Source organism: Aphis gossypii, chromosome X, assembly GCF_020184175.1.
Source record: "Aphis gossypii isolate Hap1 chromosome X, ASM2018417v2, whole genome shotgun sequence".
NCBI classification, from domain to species: domain Eukaryota; kingdom Metazoa; phylum Arthropoda; class Insecta; order Hemiptera; family Aphididae; genus Aphis; species Aphis gossypii.
Window position 1 is genome coordinate 22,432,629 of NC_065533.1, and position 25,634 is coordinate 22,458,262.

The following is a 25,634-nucleotide window of genomic DNA, read 5'->3' on the forward strand; positions in this document are numbered from 1 at the left end:
TGAAACACCTGATGGTTGGCTTGAAAATAAATCTGTTTCCATGTACCATGTAGACCAATGTTAATACATTAGCACATACGGTCCGTACCGTATCGTACGATACGTATAAGACATAACCAATATCGAAATGTATTTTCACAGATCGTATACACTAAACTCTTAAATATTTATTTATTTATAAAATATATCCATATATTGTAAAAAAAAAAAGGTTGGAGCATAAAACTCAATATATTTTTTATGGGCAGTAATGTTTGCCTATTACACTCGTCAAATCAAACATCAACTTTAATTTAATTTTAGCAAAAAAAAAAAAATAACAACATAAAAATCAACTGCATACCAGATACGTCCAATAAAAATTTGAACAGCGTTATGACTTTTGACGTTTTCATTTCATATTTTCATAAGAGTAGGCAGTAATTTACGAGTATAAATTGAAGAAACTGCCAAAATATTAAGTATCGAAAATCAACCCTAATAAAAAGTTTATTGATACAATTTATATAAATATTAATGTATCATTTTATAATCTCGTCACAACTTGATTGCGTAGGTATTTTATTACCGAAATCACATGTTCATACTCAATTATGGTGACAGTCAATGATAAATTAGTATTTACAAGTAAAATATGGCACTTGTTTGTTATTGCTCCGCCAGGACGCCGCATAAAATGTATCGACCCGTCATCTCATGTTTGTTATCATCCAACCATAAATTAATTTAACAATATAATAAATAAATTACGTATATTATTAATAGCAAAATGTTAGAAAAATAAATGTATTATAATATTATAAATTCAAAAATTATATAAAACAGGTTCACGAGCAATAAATAAAATATTGAGCTGTAATATGACCTTTAGCTAAGGGTCTAATGGGAGTTCATATATCATCCTATCCACTCAAAAATTACACTGAATGAAAGATTCCTATATATATATATTGAAGTTAACCTGCGTGTGCTTTTATTTATCGTGATTATTATATAGCATTATAGCTTAATATAATCAAATCAAAAAACCGAGCTAAAGCTTCCTTCTGAATTATTTTTTATGCTTGTCAATGTATATTGTTGTTTTTATTAAGATTTTGGACAAAGTATTAATTTTATATAACATATAATTATATAATAAGCAATATTTAAGCTTAAATTATTAAAAACGTTAAATTAATTTAAGTTAAATAATTAAAGTTTTAAATATTATGTATATTTTTATATTTATGAAAATCAAAAAAGAAATATAAAAGAATATGTTCTTATAAGTTTTTATTTTTTTGTTAATCTCGGTACTAAACTACTAAAATCCCAAAACCATTATATGATATATGATATTAGATATCAGGCAAAATTTGATTACTATGATTAATTCAGCTGCACAGGTTTAAACTACAGCGAAAATAAAATTAAAATAAACACTAATTTAATGGCAATGAATCCTACCGCCGTAGGAAACAGTTTGTGATTGAATAACATAACGTGAACTTTAAGTAACGATCAATCATATTGGTAGAATATTGTTATTTTTAATACAGAACTAAATGATATACTGAATCATTTTGCATTAAAACAATAATTATTACCTACCATAATGCGTTCCAGTGTGTATTTTTTTTAATCAACTGATAAGCTATTCATGAATTATACAATAATATTATTTTAAGTAATGTAACTAAATTCTCTCAAACACTATCACTTCCATCGATTCATTTCGAGGGATAATAATTAATTTTGTTTATGGTTAATAATATGTTTGTTACGTCAATCAAAACAATTCAAATTATTCAGGTTTATGAATAATGGATTTTTAAAATATAAGCAGATTAAAATTAGAGATTTCATCTATTTTACATTAAAAATATTACACCCAAAATTAATAATCCAAAATAATATTTTGTATTTTAGAAAAATAAATCAAAAAATATAATATTATTTTCAAATAGTATTATTATTTTATAAGTCTCTGATGTTTTCTATAACAACATAATGACAATAATTAGTACATCCACGCTGTACCAGTAATAAGGTTATTTTTCAATTATTTATTTTAATAAATGTAAATCTATTTATTTATTATTATTTTTTTTTATGTAACTAATAAATTAATCAAAATATCACTACCAAAACATTAGCTGTTTCAGAGAGTAAATTAATAAACAAAATAAAAATAAATCATAATTTCATAAAATGATTGTTCCATGCATTATACAGTTTAAATTATGAATTAAAACTTTACAACCATTTTAAAAGAATTTTTAAATTCTAAAAGATAATATTGTATTTATTATAGTTTATTGGTATATTGTTTTTCATTTTTAAATATGGTCTTGTAGTTTTGTAATATATTATTATTATTCTATATTTCTTTCGAAACTTTTAATGTTCCCTTGTTATGATTTCTTATGAATAATATAAACATAAAGTTCAATATTTGACATTGATTATTTTATGTTTGTAATTTAAATATTGAGCTTAAAAAAATAAATGGAACATTACCAATTCCAATAAAAATAAATAATAATATACAACAAAAACATTGTTTCGATGAAATATGATTTAATAATAAATACAAGATGTATCGCTAGTATATTATCTCATTTAAAATCAAAATGATTTTGGTTCATTAGGTATAACAAAAAAAAGTTTGAGAAAAGAATATTAAGCGTGGGAAATCGAAAATTCAAGTCACAATGGAAAAATAAGTAACGTATTGTTATTTTGTAGAAATTATTTTAAACACGACCCTTTATCTAAATTTCTATCTTGCGTTGTACATAATATTCACTCAATCGATAACTCGGCGCCACCTATCAAAATATGTAAACAGTAAAGATTTTCACAAGTGGGGATAATGTTGACAAGAGATGCGAACACATATTTGGGTTAGCCTAAAACTAGATTGGGGGTGTAGTCCGGTACTGGAAAAATACGATACTACAAGCTTTTATACGAAACACATAATGTTGTTATAAAGTGGTTATTAAAAGAAAAGAAGAAAAAATACAAAAACCATTGGTTTTAAAATTATATGACACGCAGTTGTTTTCCCATCAAAAATAATAATAATAATAATAAGACGAAGAATATTAGAAATATAATTTAGTCTACCAATCTCTAATAATAAAAATGAACAGCAATAGAAATTCGTTAAGAAAACTATAAAGTTGCCCCAAACCTAATTGAAAAAAAGATTAAAATTAAAACCTTCATAAACGTTGTCCATAAAATTATATTGAAAAAATAGAAACAAACGATGAACAGCAGTTAAGGACATTATAGAAAACAAATGACTAATTATTCAAACATTTGCAACATCAGATAATTGTATTAATAGGTATAATAGATAATATATAATTTCATTAAAATTATCTGATATTTCAAATTCTATCCATTGCCTAATGGCTATACATGAGTATAAATCATGTAAAAATTAAGCATTTTTTAAACTTTATTCTATTTTTCGTATAATATAATACATACTTCAATATTTAAGAAGAAAATGTCTGAAATTTCAACAAAAATAACTATTAGTAGTTAAGTAAATAACCAATACGTAATATGTAAAACTCTACTGTGCAGTAAATACCGAATTATTAAATTGCTGGAATAGATGTTTAATATTTAAAATTTGAACTCACAGACGAATTGTTGTCCTTATTATTAAGTATGTATATTTAAATATTATATACCAATTTATATTACCATACCTACTAGAAAATAATTTATAATTATCAATAATACAGTGGATTGAAAATTGAACGATATACCTTAAATTAATTTTTGACGAAAACATCACATTTATTATATTACTAATTATAACAATAGTATAAGTTTATAATAATATGATGTATTAATATTAATGATTTTTTAGATAATACCTACTAACCGTGAAAAAAAAGGTTTAAATAGTTTCAATATACAAATAATAAGCAAAAAGTAAAAATTATATCATGTATAGTAAAACATAATAATATTCGTAAAAGTACAATTTCAAATGAATGATATTTTTAATAACAACAAAATAATTGAAAGCGATTTTCATCATTTAAAACCCAATACTGGTACAGTTTGAACTTAAAATTTCCATTTGAAAAAATTGTACTTTTATATTTTTAAAACTATTGAACTTTTTGTTAAATGTTTAAGCCTAAGGCATAAATAGTTTCCAATTTTCCTATTTTCCCATCGAATTTACTCAACATTTGAAATTCTAAAATTCATAAAAAATTCTTATCTTTTTATTTTCACTCTAAAAAGAACGTGCATATTTTTAATATATTTGATTAATTAAAATTAATATGGGATATTTTATTAAGTTTTTAAGATTTTTCTCGTTTTTGATGTTTGATAGAGTGTTAATGAATTCTTGAATTAACGTTTTGATATAAATCTAAAATAATTTGAATATTTCAATTGCCTATAAATACCTTAAAATTACTAAGTTTTTTAAAAAATTTATCGAGTATTCTCTAAATAGAAAATGATAATTTACAGTTTTTAAATGAATATAAAAAGAAAACCATAAGAAAGTTCATTAGTTTTGATCTAATTAAAAATCTTACATGAAAATCATTCACAATTATAACCAAACTATTCCATAACATAATAAAGTTTTTATAATTATATTTTATATAATTTCAAATATTTTATTTGATTGAAATTTGAACACAGTGTTTTCTGATTGAATCATTATTCAATATTTTAAAACATCTGTAAAAAAAAGCATTCAGAACAACAATAATATTTCTTAATAATATACAATTCTGTGTACATAAAGTTGAAAATTCTCATTCCGCGGGTTTCACAAACAATCAATAAACATGAAATAAAAGCAAGCTAATAGTCCTTTAAATATAATTTAGTAACCTATAATAAGTTATATATATATACATTTTATTTTTAAATTATTTTTACATTATAAAATATGTTTTTATAAGTGAAATTCGTTAAAAATGTAAAAGGTACTAAGTTCCTTTTAAGTTGTTTTTGCAGCAATTTAAAAATATCAAAAAGACGGTGGCTATTTTTTTTATAAGTGTTTCAATTTTCATTTTTTTTTTTGATGTTAAGAAATATTTTAGTTAAATACTATTTTTATCTCGACGACTATGGTTTGCTAATAAATGGTGAATATGCTACTAAAATTCCCAGGTAGTCACCCAATCGGAAACTAGCAATAGAATCACTAAGTTTCAGATTTTAAGAAAATTAGTTAAACGAACAATTAATGATTTTTCCACAATAAATTTTAATAATTTAGTTATAGTTTAAAAATTATTCATCATAAGAAATTGAAACTTTCCACCATTAATATTAAGTATTAAAGTTTTAATAACATTTGTTTTGAAAAAATGGTCACATATATTCCTATTAGAAAAAATTAGTAATTAATATTAATTTAATCGTATTAAAAGAAATTCCTTAGAAACAGAAAACCATCGAATTAAAATGTAATACAACTATTACAGTAACCTACTCAGTGGCAAAGGTACCCTCAAAATCTACTACAGTCGACTATCGGTAACTTAAACCTTGATAACTCGAAATTCTTGGTATCTCGAATAAATAAATTCCCCTTCAAATAATGATGACACTTCATATTAAAATAATCTTATCAACTCGAAAATTAATTGAACAAGATTTCGATATATCAAATTTTCTTATTCAAATTCAATATTAATTATAATTACTATGTAGTAATATATCTTCTCCAATATATTGTACAGTTATAACGAAGAAGAAGCTAAAGATCTGCAAATAGAACCTTGTACCATAGCAAGTAAAGAAGCGATACTTGTCTTAGAAAAATTAAATTATATTGAAGCCAATGAAGGTATGGATGGTTTATTTAAGTCATTCGGTTAATTAAAAAATAGAATAAAAAACTACCTATGTTTTAAATAAAAATAAACAATTAACTTAAGAGCAATTCTTTAAAAAGTAATGTGTAGGTACCTATGTATATTTTTTATTTCTTTAATGTAAACTACTAAATTATTAATTTAAACTTTAAAAAAAAAAATAATAATAAGTACATTTTTTGATAATTCGAAATTTTAGTAAGTAGATTTTTTTTCTTTTTCCTCCGTGAATTTCGAGTTGCCCAGAGTACACTATAGCAGAGTTGCTTCACCCGTTTTTAGCAATTAATATTACAAAGTACATCTTATTTTATTTAAAAACTTAAAATCTGCTTTTCTGTATATTTAAATTAATCCAAAAACTACTATATGATATTAGATATCAAACAAAATTTAAGATATTACTAAGATTGATTTAGCTGCACAGGTTCAAACTACAGCGAAAATAAAATTAAAATAAACACAAGTTTAATGGCGATAAATCCTACCACCGTAGGAAATAGTTTGTGATTGGATAACATAAGGTGAACTTTAAATAACGATCAATCATATTGGTGGAATACTGTTATTCTTTATACAGAACTAAATGATATACTGAATCATTTTATATTAAAAAGACCATCAAATTAAAATGTAATACATCTATTACAGTAACCTACTCAGTGATACACTAAAAATCTAGTATAATATAGTATAGTGACTTCACCAGTTTTTAACAATTGATATTACAAAATGTGTTTAGTCATGTTTTATTTAAATTCTGCTTTTCTGTGTATTTAAATAACATATTCTCTTGATCAAAGCGCCTTTAACGTCTTTATTGCGTATAAAACAAACTATGCAATATAATATTCTGTTACAAAGTTTTGAAATGTGGGCTACTGACATATGTTTACTGATCAAATACGATATATCATTAAGATTCCAGTTTTAAACTTCTAAAAACATAAGAGAGCATACACTATCTTCAAAGCCAAATTAAACATTATATTTTGAATTTGCTAAATGTCTGTATATATTTAATCGCTTCCACACTTAGTCCCAACCTATTTATAACTACAATGATATTACTTAGAATACTGTGTATTAAATATTTAAATTTATGTAATAAGACAATAGAATAATATGTTTAATATTCTTTTTGATGTTTAACACAGTATAACGTTAGATTAAACCCAAGATAATTAATCGAATCAGTAAAATTATATAGGTATGAGATTCGTTTGTATAGTTTCCTACTGGTAATATAATAGGTAACTAAAATTTACATAACAAAGATAATTTAAATTAATTATTGAATTCGCTATATCTAAGCTTGTAAGCACGTTTGAGTACATATCGTGTTAATAAATTACGTAATATAGACAACTCTCGATAACTCGAAATTCGAGGAGGGGAAAAATCGACTTAATAAAACTGTCAGGTTATCAAAAACTTTTAAAAAGTATGTTTTTATTTTTAAATAATTTTCACATTGAAATAAAACAAATATATTTTCTTACATTATCATTTTTCTACCAAGACATTGTTGAACCCATTTTAATAAACAAAGTATAATATATCAGACTATCAGAGTATTTTAATAATTCCATTTTTTTCCAAGTCGACGAGTTTAAATAAAAGTAAAAATTTAATTAATTAATTAATTTTAAGTTAAAGTTTTTTTAAATTAGATACATCTTTTTTTTTATTATTGTAGACAATGTACTCGATGAAATAACAAAATCTTTGGCTATTTCTTAATTTTTTTTTGCATTTTTCAATAATTTTAAGCAAGTTCACTTTTTTTGCTAGTGATAATGTTATTTATATTATTTTTTGAGTCATAATAACCTCTGTATTAATACTGTCAATCATACGATAAACGATTAAACGAATAGACAATGTAAAACTACTCTGAAACCTATTATATGGAGTGGTTTAAATTACAAATATTTAGTTGAAAATTTTTTTTTCATTTTAGAGTATGTTTTGCACATTAAAGAATATTTAGCATATTTTTCATATTTTAGAATATATTCTAAAATTGTTCATAAAAAATCATAAAAATTGTTGGTTTCTCGAGTTATAATTTTTTTCTTTTTTTTTTTAAGAGAAAATATAATTTGATTTAAGAATAATAAAAAATTAAAAACCATTCAATTATATCTACTTTTTTTTAATCAAATTGGTAATGGAAAATGGTGGTCATTCTGTTACTCTCAATCCGTGTTTGTCATAGATATATAGAATAAATGTATATATAGTTAAACTTCCATAAGCAACAAAAAAAAATTGTAATATGGAGGAATTCGTTAAATATAATTACGTATTCATTACCAATGAAGGTCATAATTCTTAAAAATATTTCGTTAAGCAGACAATTTCATAAAATGAAAGTTTGTTATATGGAAGTTTCACTTTATATATAAATACATAAATTTATATCTTTAGTGATTGAATCATAAATAATATAATTTACCTGTTACCAAAGGAATGGTGCATTTTGTGTTCAATTGTTTTATTGAACTATTTAGTATTTTAGAAGAAAAAAAATCATATTATTTACATATTTTCAAGTTTAAAAAATATTTAGAGAACATTTTAGATTTTTTTAGAATATATTAGCATCATATTTTAAGTTTTTAAAAACCTAAAAATTCACTGTTTAATAATAATTATTATTAGTTGTAATAAAAATTAGTGTCAAAGAAATTATTATATATTATTAATTGTTTATTTGTATTTAATAGTTGTTCATTTATTATAAAATAAAACATATTATTCATTAGAGAATTGGCATTATTAATTTTTTAATGGACATCAAAGTACACGGTGGATAGCTATATAATATAAAAATATCATTATTGCGTCTAATAACATATTATTATTTTCAATGAGCAACGACCGTTACTAATCGGCGAACGGCAACGATTAAATTTTTAAATTATAAATATTATTGTAAAGATATTATGTCGTCCGCCTGACTGACAAACACGTTGTATTGTTTTATTAAATTCATCATAATAACTAATGAGTAAGCAAGAGAACTAAAATGTATTATTAAATCTCTAATTTTAGAACCAGATTTAATAAATTTTGATTCATTGCCTTCAAAATTAAAACTATAAAAATGAAAATAGATTGCAATCAAGGATATAGATCATCCAAGTATAGCTGTTGAATGATTAAATCATTATAATGCTAAACTTTTACAAATTATTCATTTTTTTTTTTTTTAAGTACTATCGCTATACTGCCAGGTTTTACAACAGCCCCTGAACAAACTTTTCGACATTAAATCGCATCAAAACGTTTTTACGAAACTCTATAGGACAAAAAAGAGTAACTGGTCTAGCTCTATTAAGTGCGTCAACAGAGATTTTACGTTCACTCTTTAAAAAAAATAGGAGCATAGTTGAAAGTATTTTATTATATTCATGTATGTTTTATTTGTATCACTTAATTTTATTTATTATTATTTTTTTTTTATGTATAGTGCAATGTGACAAGATATTAAAGTAATTTTGTTTATTTGTTTATATTATATTTTATTATAAGAATTATTTTTTTGTTTTTGTTTTATTGTTAACTAAATATAAAAACCTAGGTAATTCAATAAAATTAAAATATATATTTTTTAGTTAACCATGAAAAAAATTTCTAATTCTAGATATGACTTTGCACAATCTATATTTTTTAATAATAATATATAGGTACGAAGAACATTTTATTTTCAAATGACGTTTTTTGCATCTAAAGAAATTTGATCGCTTATAATAAATTATTCTTTGTATATATTATGCTAGTTTTAAGACACTTAAAAATTTGATTTCACCTATGGTAAACTAATTTTCTAAAAGTGAAAATGGTTTAACCCTATACAGGTTTATATTATGTTATGAATGCGTATTTTACTAATATATATTTTTACCATACATGTTATACTAATATTTTTTGACAGGATCATACTTTGTAATTATTCAATCATATTTTAAGGATCTTAATAATATAATACCTAATTTCCTAAATTTATTTTATGTAAAATATCAATAGTAGTAAGTTACATTATTGGTTTTTTTTATTCATACCTATATTGTTCATATATTACATTTATTATTTAATATTATAGAATTCTCGACTTAATAAATGATACTTGTGTATCAACAAACTGCAGTATACATCGGAATATAAAATATATATATATATATGTATAATATATATTATTTTACCAAACCAAATAAAATTGTCAAATAACTACGCATCTGAACTTCAAGATGTGTCAAAGATAAAAAAAAAAAATCAGAAACTCGATATCAAAACATTTCAAAAGATGAATTAATCGTGTTTCATATCAAGTGAAAGTTAAAAGTTATACGATGATACGTATAGCCAATAGGCATAAATTAAACCCTTGGCTGTTATAAATAAAAAGTGATTTGAAACAGGTAATCCATATTTCAGTGACGAAAAGTTCATGTTAATATATTTTCCAATTTTCTTTTATTTGTATATATATATTATATACACACTGTTGTAGATATCTATATGATATTTAATCCCTAGTGACAGCCATCAATTTCTGAATTCCCGCAAGTACACATCAATAGAAGTCGCGGTTTGAAATTTCTTTGGGTAGTGCTGTCTAAAGTTTTACGAGTTACGGAAAATAGTGACTCAAAAAATCAAACCATTATTCATTTTATATATAATATAAATATTTTTTTTTATTTATTTTTTTTTTGTGTTCCAGCAATTGAATCAAAAAAGTTCTACTTAGATTCTGGGTTGGTATTTTCTCAAATTGTTTACATTTTTAATGTTTAAAACTGCCGAAACACTTACCACTTGCGCATATATGATATATTAAGTCTCGTTTAAAATTTAAATGTTGTTTGTAACGTCCACTATACCCAAGCGTTTTTGCGATCAAAAATATTGTTTCAAAGTTATAATGCGAGTAAAATGTTAAGTACAATTATTATTGTATTCTTTCTTAATAAAAATATTAGAAAAAAAAATTATTTTAAATTTATTTACATAAAAAGGTTGTTTGATTAAGAACTAATTGGCGTACCTGAAAGAGTAAAAATAACATATTAGTTCAATGTACATACTAATAATACATAAATACATAAAATAGTACATATTAATAATGGGTGCCATAATAGTTCAAATTCTACGCCATTATTATAATATGTTCAATTGATCTATGTTTATATTTAGCTAATGACCTATTAAAAGATAAATTACAAGATTTAATTAAAGACACGCATCAAGAGAGGTGATATTTAGATAATGTCCACGGTGACATTAAATTAATGATTAAACATTATCTGGTAGATACTAGTGTCGAGCCATTCTCACGGATAATTTGAAACCAATTCACACTACCTTACTATAATTTAATTTCAATAATTCATTAGACAATAAATACAGTAATTAGTTAAATGAAAATGTCTCGATTGTAAATTGTTGTAATAAAATTAAGTATATTGAATATCTAATATCTACCCTAAGTTTAATAAATAATTTTACATACTTATTTAAAATTACTAAAATTCATACGAAGAAGTATAATACATAATAAGTAAGTATTATTGTATTATATTATATCATTTTTAATTATTTATTTATGAAAGTAAAATATTATATGTTTACTGAAGTCGAAGTCTTTTAGGTTAGGTTAGGTTTTTATCGAAGCTCATAGGTACACATTTTATAGCTGCATAACATGTTTTATAATAAATAATTCAATGTAGACGATAAGATATAATTTTCTACAAAAATATTAGGTAAATAAAAAGTATGATACCTATTTGAAATTTATAGGGATTGAAGTATTGTGTAATAACTAAGTGCTTACATAAAATCTGTGATGGATACCTAAACTAATATTATAGTAAAACTCAACATTTTGATATATTTTAAAATGTATGCAGATGTTTTTTTTCGTTTTAAAATTATTATTAATATTAAAAAGAATCTGATTCAATTTATTTCATCATTTAAAATAGATATTTATAAATTTGTAAAATAGTTTTCTAACCTAACAGTTTTCAACCTACATGTTACCTACACATTGCTATACTTAAATTTAAATTAATTACTTTATAGTCTCACCTAAGACTCCAAACGTTGTGAATTTAAAATGCGTTTCGGTCAATATTTTAATTAACTTCACCTCGTCAAATTCTTGAAAATTAAATTAAAATATGTTTAAAATATACATTTCGGTATATTAAAATTAATTATTATTGAGACAAAAAATTAATTCATATTAAATCATAGATAAGTTAAATCTACATTAGGTATCAAAAAATCAGCTTTTAAGAATCTTAAATTATAATGTCATATTGTAATAGGTAGTTATTTAAAAATGCTATTGCTTTAACATTTTTATGTAAAATTTAGTAATTTAATTATTGAATAGTTAAAAAGTTAAAAAAAATTGTTAAATAAAAATATATTTGAAAATTTAAAACAACGCATGTTCACATTTATTCAAATAGTGTTAAAAATATGTTTAAAATTATATATTTAAATATTTTTGGCAAGACGAAGTTAAATTGGTGACTTTAACGTGTTTACATTTACATTATTTAAAGAAATGATTAATGAAACTTATTGAAAAAAAAATTAAATCTATTGATTACTTATCAATAAATAACAATTGAATAATGTTTAAAAATTAAATTCGATTAGTTGTGTAAACGAGTATAATATACTCAACTGCTCAAGACACACACCAGTCGAAAGCCATAGTATTTATATTTTATTTTCCCGCTGGGTAAATATAGAATATTTAACTATGACAACGATTATTGTGCTATTATGTGTGTGCGTGTGTGTGCGGTGTGCTATGGTTTGATTTGTGTGAATCGTAAATCGTGTAATTTTTGCATAAAGCAATTGAATATCAGAGTGATTGGTCACAACATGTATCATCACTGAATGTTTTTACTAAACTGCCCTGTGTGGGTCTGTGTTCAGGTGTAAAGTGGTTGTAACGACAGATCGGCGTCGACGCATCGTACCCCGTCGGCGATAATCCACTCTCTGCCGTTCTACAGTTAACAGTCGCATGGCAACGATTCAATCGATAAACGAATACGACGACAATAGCGGCAGAAAAGTGAATCGTCTATCAGTACCTCCTTTGACGAATTCTATTTTGGATTCCCTAAAAAATACCTATTAACAATCTTTAAAATAACCGGGAAAATCACTCTGCTGTATAAAAGAGTCTAGCGTAGCTCGTTATCGAATAGATCATTTGATTATGTCTTGAACGTTTGAAATTTGAATTCATTACATTATTATATAAAGTTTTGATAAGCAGGGTAGTGAACCAAACCCTTTAAGATGTACCTCCATGGCTATGTATACCCATGTGTCACTCTACATCACTCAACTAAACTTTAAATTTTAAATACTTATATTAGTATCTACTGTCTAATATTTTTTTAAAGTATTTTCAAAGTATACAGATACTTGTTTTCAAAAATATATTATAAAACACTTATTTTAATACTCAATAAAATAATGCATTTAAGTACAAATTCAATTACTTTTGTATTTGCAGGTAGATACTTTTAAATAATTTAAAATTATTTTTCCTTTAATAAATCAACTGAATCAAATTTTTTTCTACGAATTTCGTGTCTTTAATTTACTTTATAGATTTCACACTGTATCATTTGATGTAACTGTAAATGCTCATCTTTTTCATTAGTCAGGTTATATAAATTTTCAGTTGGATATAAGTCAGATATATTTATATAAATATAATATATCATTATATACAATTATCAATTATTTCAAATAGTTTTTAAATTCTAAGTGGAACGATGAATGTATTGATTTTAGAATTATGTATGGTTTTTGTTTATTTATCATCTTCTTATGACTTATGAGGCAGGAAAAATGATTTAATTTTCATAATTGTGGGTGACTTTTGATAGAAAAATTTATTTAAAGAGATAAAATATAAGACATATCCAGTAGTTTTCAAAATCTTCGGAAAAACAAAAAAAAATAATAAATAAATTGATTTTTAATTTTTTTATAATTCGAAAACAAATAACCGTAAAAATGTAACACTCTTATCAAAAATGTATATTATAGTTTTCTATACATGGTATAATTTTCAAAGTATGACTCTTTTTAAGTGTGGGTGATAGGTTTATTTTCTTAAACCAAGAGATATTTATGGAAGTGTTGGATAAAATTTTAAAAAGAACCTGTTTTATTTTTTCTCTATTTTTGTTAACTGGGAAATCGACCTTAAATTGAATAATTATGGTACGAGGCAACTGCCTGACATAATTTTGACATAATAATATAATTTATTATTGGATCAAAACAATAACAGTTATATTATATAGAAATGGTAATTTCAAATGTACTAATTAAAAATTTTATACTTCGTTTTTGACACAAAATAGTATTTTAGATAATAGATTCATAATTGTTCTACGCTCTATACTCATATTTGTAACATACCACATAATATTTAATACAATTTATAAAAACTGCTATATAATTTATATATTTTGGGATGAACTGAATTAAAACAATACAAAGTGTTAAATTTTTTTGTTTTTGAAATGTATACATATTTTATTAATTACATTGTTACAAATTAATAAAAAAAATTAATCACTATATTATAATAATATAATATATTCAAGCTTTATGGCGTAATTTAAAAATTAAATTAATTAATAATTTTTATTACATAAAATATAAATTATTTACCTTTTATTTATTCCTTCCAACTTTTAAATGCAACAATAAGAAGTTTGCAGAAGAATATTTTGTTTAATTTATTCAAAGATTTGTGTACTATATAAATCGTATCGTTGGATGTCAAAATCCTAGAAAAATAGATTTTTCTTCCAGTAAGACAACTAATGCTTTTGCTACTGGTTTTATAACCTAAAAATAATAACTAACTATGTAATAAAGTTAGTAATTGAAATATACATTTTAAATAAAAGTAACAATGATACTTTGCAATACTCTTTTAAAACCCCATCTTCACGTGGTTTTGAAAAACTATGGTTATAACTTGATACAAATATCATCAAATTAGTTAATATTTTGAACGATATAGTTGATAGAATAATAATAAAAATTCCATCTTAAATGTACATAAATATATTTTTCAAATTAATATTATATAATTAATTATTAGAGACTTACAGTGTGGCATTAGGTAGATTATAAAAATATAAGGTTACAACCAAGCTTTTCTTTGATCTTTGATTGCATCTGTGTTTAAAGTCAATTAGTCGTATTATTTGTTAAATATTATTGACATATTAAGAAAAAAATACATTAAAATTAAAATTAACTTAGTTTATTTAAATACAAATTTAACTTAAGTTCATTAAATATTAATTCTTAGCTTTCCTCAAATTAACAATTAATTTATTGATGATAAAAGCAATTGACTTGTTCAGTTAAAAATTTAATTTATACTTAAATGAATTCTCAATTTATTTTATATTTTTACTAATAATTATTTACGAGGAACAAGGTTTAAATTTTCAAGTGTTTCGATCAAACAAATAATTTTTTATTGACATTGAAGGAAATTTCATAATGCTAAGTTTTTGAATCTTAACAAAATAATATAATCAATTTTATCAAGAACTGGTTTACCGAAAAGAGTACCGTTTTTCGGTATAGTTAAGAAAAGTATTTGGATTTTTATACTTTTATTGATCACTCAACGTATTTACTAGATCCAATTTGTTAACAAAAACCATACTCAAAGTTGAAAATCAAGTATTTTTACTGCTTTAAAAAGTGATATGATTGACACTAAAAACATATACGTCACTGTTAATGATGATTAACTTCTTTATTTAGTTATGATATAACGTTGAGTAGTTAGTGACTATTTTATGTTCATTTACAAATTTCCAAAATAATTTAGATTTTTTTTTAATCGCATTTTATGAGTATTTATTTTGTTTAATGTATAATCTTAATATCTAAAGTAAAAATATGATCCACAGTAAAATGAATGTGATTATAAAATAAGTTCAAACCATTTTCGATGCTAAAAAAATAATCTGTAAATTCAACATTACCTAAATATTTTACAATAGAAATTCAATCGCCTGTATTCCAATTACACATAATATGCTCATAACAAAGTAAATAATTTAATATTAATAATATGTGATCTATGCAAATAACAATTATTATTTAAGGGTGAAATACATTAATAGGCACAATTCTGTTAATAAATAAATCCGACTTCAGTAGTGGTAAAATTTGTTAAGATGTAATCCAGAATAGTATTTAAATATTTTTTATACAATTTAATTGAGAAAGATTTATAAAAAATAATTGATCGTTAAAATAATAATATGCATTTGTAAAATTTTCCGACGGTAAATTAAAATCTCTAAACATAAAAAAATAGCATAATGGTATTTTTTATATAATGATTCAATATAATCAAAATAAGAATTATATCCATTACATACATTATATACATATTCATTGGATTTATTTGGTATAAACACAGAGCCAATAGTAATATTAAGATTACAAATGCTTAAATGTACAAATAATAATTCTATTCTAACATTTTCAATTAAGATGAGCTTTGAAAAAAAAATTATTTCAAACAGCGATAAATACCTACACTACCGCCTTTAGATAATAAACTTGTTCGAGTTTTTCTATCATATCTATTTATTTATTTCATATTTATATCATAATTATAAAAATCCAATTCCGATGACATAATAATATTATTTAAAATTTTTAATTACGAATGTTTTGATACTAAAAATTGAACCGTGTGGATGGTAATTTTTTCAGTTTTTTGTAGTGTTAATGGTTTATAGGATACCTTTGACATATTTTATAATTTAATGGTGTTTATCTTTTTTTTTTGCGATCATATAATTTTTTTCTGAGGTTTGCCATTTCATTTCACTGTTTGATTGTTTTATCTGAATAAGAGTGAATATTTTACCATTTTAATGAGCTCTTTAAATATTTTTTCTCGTAAAATAGTGAATACATCTAACTCCTTTGTTAGACGAATTTTTACGAGCAATGGTTAATCAGGAATAATTGATTTTATTTTTTCAAAACGGTAAAATGTAAAATATTATCGTTCAAGTAAGTAAAAATGTATTTAATATTTTCTAAATCACTTTCATAATTCATTCTCATTTTTAAGTAGATTAAATAAAATAACATTATTCAATCTTACTTGTTTATCCATTAACTTTTCGATAATATAGTGTTCAAATGGAGAATATTAAATTTGGGTTTTGTTGCTTTCTATAAATAATGTAAGTTTTTCAGTATTTATAATTTTTAATTTAAGTTTTAAATTTTTTTTCATTACAATAGACATTTTTTTTAAATGTCATCAAATCTTTTTTCTAGTCGATTGATTTATTCAATGTAAGAATTGATTTTTACATTTGTTTATAAAACTTAAAAAGTTCAACGATATTTTGTATGAGGTCATTAAGTTTTTTTTTCATAGTATTTTGAGCAAAAATCACTGCATCTTTTTTAATAAATTTAACCTTGACTTTATACAACGCAACCAGCTACACATGTGTCATGTGTGGTATCAAGATGAGTGATGACGGCGAAAAAATTGTACTATTCGTATACTTATAAATGCATATTATATCTATATTTATAAAGGAAAGTGTCCTTTAATAATAATCAACTCTGCAGAGCCGTTAGATACGAAAAAAAGTTCTTACCTCTGCAGTTACCATTGCAACTAAAAATAACAAAGCTTAAATTATACACCTGTATCGATTATTTATAATTAGTTAGAATAATAACTAACTAATCATTATTCGATTATTATTTATTTTCTTAATGATAACTTAACCGATTTTTTATTAGACGAAACTGTATAAATGGAAGAATATTAAATCATAAGAATGGGCCGCAAACAATATAATTCAATATTTTTCTGTGAACCAAAAAAAAAATATCAATTGAATTGTATTATTACTATTATTACTCTATTCGTAGAAAATATATTTATTTTCCATAAATATCCACACGAAGATCACACGTTCATGAACAATTGCTTATGTATACGCATATATACAATAACGTGTGCAATATAAACACGCACTGTGAGCCAATTGAAAAGTCAAAATTGAAAACTCCCCCATTAATACACTCAGGTCACAATATTCTTTGTGAGTATGAATTTATATTCCATGCACATAATTTTGTTTAAATTCTCGCCCAACGAACATAGTCAACAATGAACAAAGAATTTATTATGATTTTTCGCCGTTAATAAAAAATGTTTCGAAAAATACGTATTTATTTGTTGAAAAATTGTCATCCGACTGTAATAAACGATGGGTGACTACGTTTCTTGAAAAATCAATAAAGAGAATATAACACTAATACTTAAGATGATAAATAAAAATATACAAATATACAAATATTGGAATATTATAGTTATTGGAAATTATTCTTTTTTATAAATGATATAATAAAATAATAAGCTTTATAGTATTATAAATTATAATATATAAAGAAATATAATAGAACATATAAAATATAGTAATGGCTTTATGTGTTAAGGGAGCTTTTAAATTGAATATTTCGAATGCTTAAATAGCTTAAAATTAGTCTTAAATATTTTCAAAATTGAATTGTGTGTGGGAAATGATGATTGAATACTAATTTGAAGATTGGAGCATTTTTAGTACTCCAAAAGATGGTGCCAGATACAAAATAATAATAATCATATAACTACATATTAAGTAAAAATACTTGCTAAGATACTTTTCTCTGCAAAGAATTTAATACTATTTTATTATAAATTTAAAATGTATAGTATTATGTAGTTGGTATTTTTACTAATCTGTATTTGCATCAAACTCATCAAAGACATACTTACCGATAAAAATACAATAGCAATTGGTGTAGATACCTTAAAGCTCAAATAAATCGATAAAAAAAATAGAAAACATTAAGCACATATTTAAAATCATTTAATAAATATCTAATATTTATTTATTTATTTGTTTAAAAATACAAATAATGCAAAATATATATAATATTATAGGTAATAAAATACATCATTTGTGTAATTACAATTCAAAATTTTATACTCCCGGCATATTATTATGTATAATAATTTGACAGATCAAAACAGATTAAAATGTTTAGTATTTAAATCTAAGGTTAAAAATTGCAATTCTAAATTTTCCTTCAAATACCTATATAGAGAACACTAGAAGTGTCATTATATAAAAATATGTAATGAGCTTTTTAATTTTTAATTTTTTTTTCGATGTCTCGTAACGATAACGATTTATCCTCAAGCGATTTTCAATATTTGTAATTATTCAAAAGTATAAATTACAGATACTTGAAAATTTCACCAGTTATTTAGATTGGCATTATCATTACATGATTTAATTTTCAAGGCTATTTATAGGCATTTGAAATATTCAGTTTTTTAGATTCTGAACGAAATGATGAATGTATTGATTTTACAATGATGTGTGTGTTTTTTTTTTATGGTTGTAATTCAAAAACTAATCACTGAAAATACTTGAAATTTTCACCAAATGTTAATGTCAGTGGTATTTGTATATAGTTAAATTTTCAAAAAATTTTGACTTTTTTTGAGTTATTTATAGACCACTGAAATTTTCGATTTTTATGTGGATTTTTTTTTGAAGTGTCGGTAAAAAAATTTTGGATGACCAGAAAGTTTTGAAAATTTAATACAAGGTTCCTTATGAGTTGTTTTTATTGGAGCTAAAAATAAATAAAAATCATTAGTCACAATTTTTTTTTTATAAGCGTTTATAGTTCAAATTTTTACGAAATCTGTCGAAAACGCGAAAATGTGCAAGTAATTTTGAAGTTGAAAAATCATAAAATTTTTTTCTTTTATAACTAAGTTTTGAAAATTTGGTACAAGGTTCTCCATAAATTTTTTTTCAAATATCTGTAAAAAAAACTCTACCGGATTTAGACAAAAAAATTTTATGAGTGTTTGAAATTTAAATTTTTATAAAACCGCGTTAAATAACGGTTTAGCCTCAAACGATTTTTGATATTTGTTATTATTCAAAAAGTATAAGTCGTAGATACTTGAAAATTTTATCAATTATTTAGATTGGCATTTTCTTTACGTGATTTAATTTTCAAAATATTTTGAGTTTTTTTGAGCTCTTTATAGACAACTGAAATTTTCAATTTTTCTGAAAATTTTTTTTTAAAGTGTCGATAAAATTTTTTTGGCCCTATCAAAATACTTGTAAATTTTATACAAAGTTCCTCATATGTTATTCTTATAGTGATTAAAAAATTATAAGAATACATAGGCACAATTTTTTTTTATTAGCATTTGAAGTTCAAATTTTGACAAAAATTCGTCAAAATCATGAATATTTGCAAATTATTTTGTAGTTCAAAATTCATAAAATTGTTTGTATTTATATCTGACGTTAAAAAATTCAACACTAAGTTTTCCATAAGTTTTGCTTCAAAAAGCTATAAAGAAAATTTTAAGCGTCATTATAGGAAAAATGTTTTGAGCGTTTGAGTTTTAAATTTTTATGAAATCGGAATATTTGTTTCAAAATAGAATATATGACAATATTTAATTATAATATATTCTAGACTGACAAATCATCTCCGTTCAGAATCGTTTTTCGTATACAATGATACCTATCATTGCATTCAAATTTAATCTACCCTAGTCCGAGGTCCACCCCACCCCCTAATGTACAGCAGAGCGGTACCCACTTGCCGACTTTTTTATAAATGTTGATAACATTTTTTTGCTGAGTTATAATACTTGAAAATGTAATACAAAGTTCCTCATACTCGATACCTACTGTATCGACCACCCTTATATATATACCTAAATTATGAAACTTAAATATTTACATAAAAATCGTAAATGTACCATTTTCAAATTTTAACAGTTTAATAATTATATTTTGTTTATATATTATAACATATAACATATATATTTTTAACCAAATATTCATACTTGTGTTTAGTAGTGGTAGCTGGCAGTTGCAAGAACTATTGACTCACCCATGATAGAATTTTGGAGTTGGTAATTTTTTTAATTTTTTGTATTTAACCAACCATAATTATAATAATATATTAATTCCAAGATTAGGCATGAGAGTACTGCAGTGTCTGGAACCGAGCGCTTAATATTTGATCAATCTAATTAATTTTAAGACTTACTTGATAGTTTGAAATACTTATTTGCAGTTGATTGAAATGAAAATTATATGTAAATACGTAGATTAATTTTCTTAAGGTTTGAGTTTAGTTAGAACAAAATCGGTTGCGTATTGCGAAGGCGATGTGTACGTATGGCGAGGTGCCCCGGAGCTGTGTCTACACTAATGTGTATTGCTACTCAGACCGCGATAAATTGAAAATAAAATAAAATAATTTTTTTTTGTAATTTTATAATAGCAATAGAATAATCTTGTATTTGATTTTAAAATTTTAGGTATGAATATTAAAAATTTTATAAATTTTCATACACAAAATATTTTGAAGATTTTCTTGATTTTGACGAAATTAAAATATGTTAAAAATTCTAATTGCAAACACTCATAAGAAAAGTTAATGTGAATTTACTCTCAATTTTAGTCTTGACATTGTGAAAATTTTTTATATTAACATTTGGTTTGATGAACATTTCAAGTATTTTTACAGTTATTCGTTTTTCAATAATTGTAATGAAATGGCATAACCAATTTTGTTAAGAATTTTTCCCTAAATTCTTATTTTTTTCCCAATTATTAAAAATTTTACTGGGAATTTATAACTTTTGATCTTTTAAACTATATTCACTTTTTGTACTTAAAAATATATTGAAGTTTAAAATTTTTAAAGTTAAACATTTAATTTGTTGGTAAATCACATAAAAAACGTACATCATTGTAAAATCAATACTTTCATAGCTACGCTCAGACTGTAAAATAAATACAATCATAAAAGTAATAAATAAATGATATGATTAAGTTTTAAGCATTTAAGGAATCAATATACGTTTACACATTTTGTAAATGTGAATCAAACAAAATTATACGTCCACTTAATTAAATACTCATCGTGAAATAGGTATAACATTTTATTTTTGGTTTCAAATTTAAATTTACATGAAAATATAAAGAAATTGTAATTTCAATGTACACCTTATTTTAACATATTGTATCGTTTATGTTTGTGACGTATGAATAATATTTTCTCAGTTACCTACCTAGTACTTCTATAATAGTTCTATCAAAATTAATTTATTCAAAACGTCATAAACACGAACTAAAACGTTATTTCATATTCAAGCTTTAAATATATCCATTAAGTAGATACGTAGATATACGATATGCCTTATGCGTTGCATGGATAAGTTGTACCTAGTACATACATTTATATAATTTATTATACATATAATAACAACTAACGGTAACTTATTACCAAAAACAATAATGATTAATTGTGATAAGGACTTATACCTATAGATAAAAATTAAAATAATATAATGCAATTTAGTTTATTATTATAGTATTATTTTACTATTGTAAAATTCAAATTTCAAACAAATTAGTTAAAAAAAAATGTATTGACAACGAACCAAAAATGACTAGACTATGTATTATGTAATCATTCAGGCGCGGATCCAGAACATATTTACAGGGGAGGGGCGTCTTGAATAAAATTTCACTAAAAATGCAAACAATGCATTTTATCAGCTGACGTAAATATACATTTCACCAGTGTCTACGGGTCAACGGGGGAGGCCATGGCCTCTTGCCCCCATCCCTTTGGATCCGAGACTGTAATCATTACATAAATATTAATGTACTCACATTTTCGGTAATATTCATTTAACTCAATTATAAAAACATAAATTAAAACAATGTAAAATACAATTTTCTAGTTTATTTTGGTAATTGGTTGAATTGAAGAGCCGCTGTAAATTGCATCCCATTTTTAATTGTTTATGTAAATTTCAGCCAAGATATATTTTTAAATAATATGTAAATTACGATCTTTGGTTATTTCTGCTGAATCTAAATTTTCCTTACCATGTTCAGGCATAGAATTAACAATATAGTTTTATTAATATTGGTAAGTAATACTCGTATATAATATGTTTTAAAAGGTTGGTTTTCGTTTATTTTATTTTTAGTAAAAAATATTTATGATAATTCTCGCACAAAGTATAAACAAGAAACTTTTATTGTTAGAAATTCTTTCATTTTTCTTATATTTTGTATTTATAATATTTTGATATTGTTTTCTACTTGTTGTGCTTTGGCTTTATACGCTAGTATATTATGTACTAATCAAATTGTGTGTTTTCAAAATGTCCCGGGATGCAATTATTTACAGGTGTATTATGAAACGTACTTTTAAACTTTTTTTATGTTAAGAACACAATATAATTGCCTATTGTTTTACCTCTTTATACTTAAGAAAACACAATTACGACTGCACACAACAAATATTTCACATTGTTGATTTTAAAGAAATTCACAATAATGTTATTCAATTATAAATTATAATGTCTACGATGATTTACTAATACTTGTTATAGCATTTATAATATTATAAAAATATAATATACATTTTATATAATATATTAACGTGTACCTATATTTAACTATAATAAAATGAATATGCATTGTATTAGACAATAAATTGCGATGCGGTAGCAGGAATATAATAATATGTGCAGTATTGTTAGGTAGGTACTATATTATAGGAGAATTTCTCAAAAATTAATGATTTGAGCAAACGATAAAAATTATTTTTAATGCGAACGTGTGTTGTGTTTTCTCAAATATAAAAAGTAAATAATTCGCAATCATCTTGTGTCAAGTCATATTTGACGAAAAATCATTCTGAGTAGAGGCAAACCGACAACCTATATGACAAACTATATTTTCATGATATGTTTTTTGATTAACATAGCTATTAAAGTAATTTATTTTACTTTTAATATTACAGTAGATTAATATAACTTTTTCTCAAAATATTGCATTTATTATATTATTTGTATTTAATTATTATACAATATTATAATCAAATTATATAGCACGAAATTTAACAAAATCTCTCTGTAAATACTTTAAAACACTAATAAGTTCATAGTATAAATAGATACATATTGCTATAATACTTATTTAATACTTATAATATACCTATATAATGAGACTTATTGTTATTTTTATTCTTATTGCACTTAGTGCAATATTTTTGGAAATGATTATATCAATACTTACTATAAAACTAAAAGTAAAATAAATGACTTTTATTATTTGTATAAAAAAAATTATATCATAAAATTAACTCGATGATATAATCTGATCAACTGTTTCCACTCAGAATAATTTTTCGTATATAATGATGTATCATTGAATTTAAATTTTTCATATCCATTAGAGCGACTCACTCGACACCTTATTATACAACAGAGCGGTACCCCACTTGCCAGCCTTTTTTTAATTTTTATTTAATATGGGTACAACTAATAAATCATTTTAAATATGAACTTCAAAAAAAATTTAAAATTGCTTTGATTTTTAGTATAGACATAATAGAGACATTTAATATTACAGTAAAAATAATATTTTTAATGTAACCTCCTCTGTTATATGATGAAATAATTAGTATATTATTATCATTTATTTATTATTGTAAAAACAATGGTACGTCATAACTCGTAGGATAGGAAAAACGCGATGTATGCCATCACATTAGTTACAGACCACATTTTACGATAAATGATAATATTATGAAGGCAACTATTTTATATAAATCAAAATTATAATTAATTTAAACAAAACTTGAAGGTTTGTAATAATTATTATGTTTGACATCAAAAAGTACCTGTGTTTGAGGTGTTCGTAAGATATTTGACAATCAGTTTGTCCGTTGTCGTTATTCGTCGAGGCGTTTCAAAAACAATATTTTATCTATAGTGAAAATCGTTTCATTATTGTTGTGATTTTATTATAAAAATAGTCTGACGCTGAAGTGCTTTATTTTCTTCTCCCCTTTGCTGTATTGTTTTTATTTTCCACACGTCTGTTTACATAATATATTGGGTAATACGGTTGGTTTAACCTACTGCATTAATTTCCAAATTGTTATGTCACTATCTACATAATTTGATTTTTGACACTAACGCGTTGATATACAGTTTTATACACGTATTAATTATTATTATTGTACGTGACTTAAAACGAGTAGGAAGCTACTCGCACATTAATTTAAGAATTTTGTAGAAAATTAAATTTTTTTAATATGATAATAAATTTTTATCTTATCTGACCAAAATCGTTTTTTGCAACAATTGAGTGTTGATCTGTAATAATTATGAACGTATATACAATATACATTATACGTCATATTAGAGGAAAAAAGTGGTTATATTATCTTAACGTCATTTTTTTATACTTGAATGCCTTAATAATCCAATGTTTTAAGTAAAAATGTATATTAAGATTTCTTTTTTTAAATTATGCAACGAAATTATGACAATTATTATCTTTGTTATAAGTGAAACTTTTATTATAAACTAAAGTCTAAGTATTAAAAATGTTTTTTTTTCTGGATCTAAAATAATACCAAGGCTGACTTGAACTTGGCCATATCGTCATGAACAATCATTATAATATGTAAATTATATGTAATATATATATAATAGATATTATAATATATTTCTTATAAATAATATTATAAAAATAAATGGTTTTAAAGATAGTA

At 23.4% G+C, this 25,634-nt stretch overlaps 1 long non-coding RNA gene across 5 annotated transcripts in view; it reads right to left on the reverse strand.

The window, feature by feature from the left end:
* LOC126552096 (uncharacterized) overlaps window positions 1-12,840 on the reverse strand; it is a 30,839-nt gene extending 17,999 nt beyond the window's left edge. For 2 of the 5 annotated variants that reach the window (XR_007605945.1, XR_007605946.1), the window contains exon 1: window positions 11,970-12,837. This is a non-coding gene — a long non-coding RNA (uncharacterized LOC126552096). Of the gene's footprint in view, window positions 1-11,969 lie in introns of all 5 variants that reach the window. The other 3 variants (XR_007605947.1, XR_007605948.1, XR_007605944.1) reach the window with 3 other exon arrangements.
* Window positions 12,841-25,634: the final 12,794 nt, after the last annotated feature.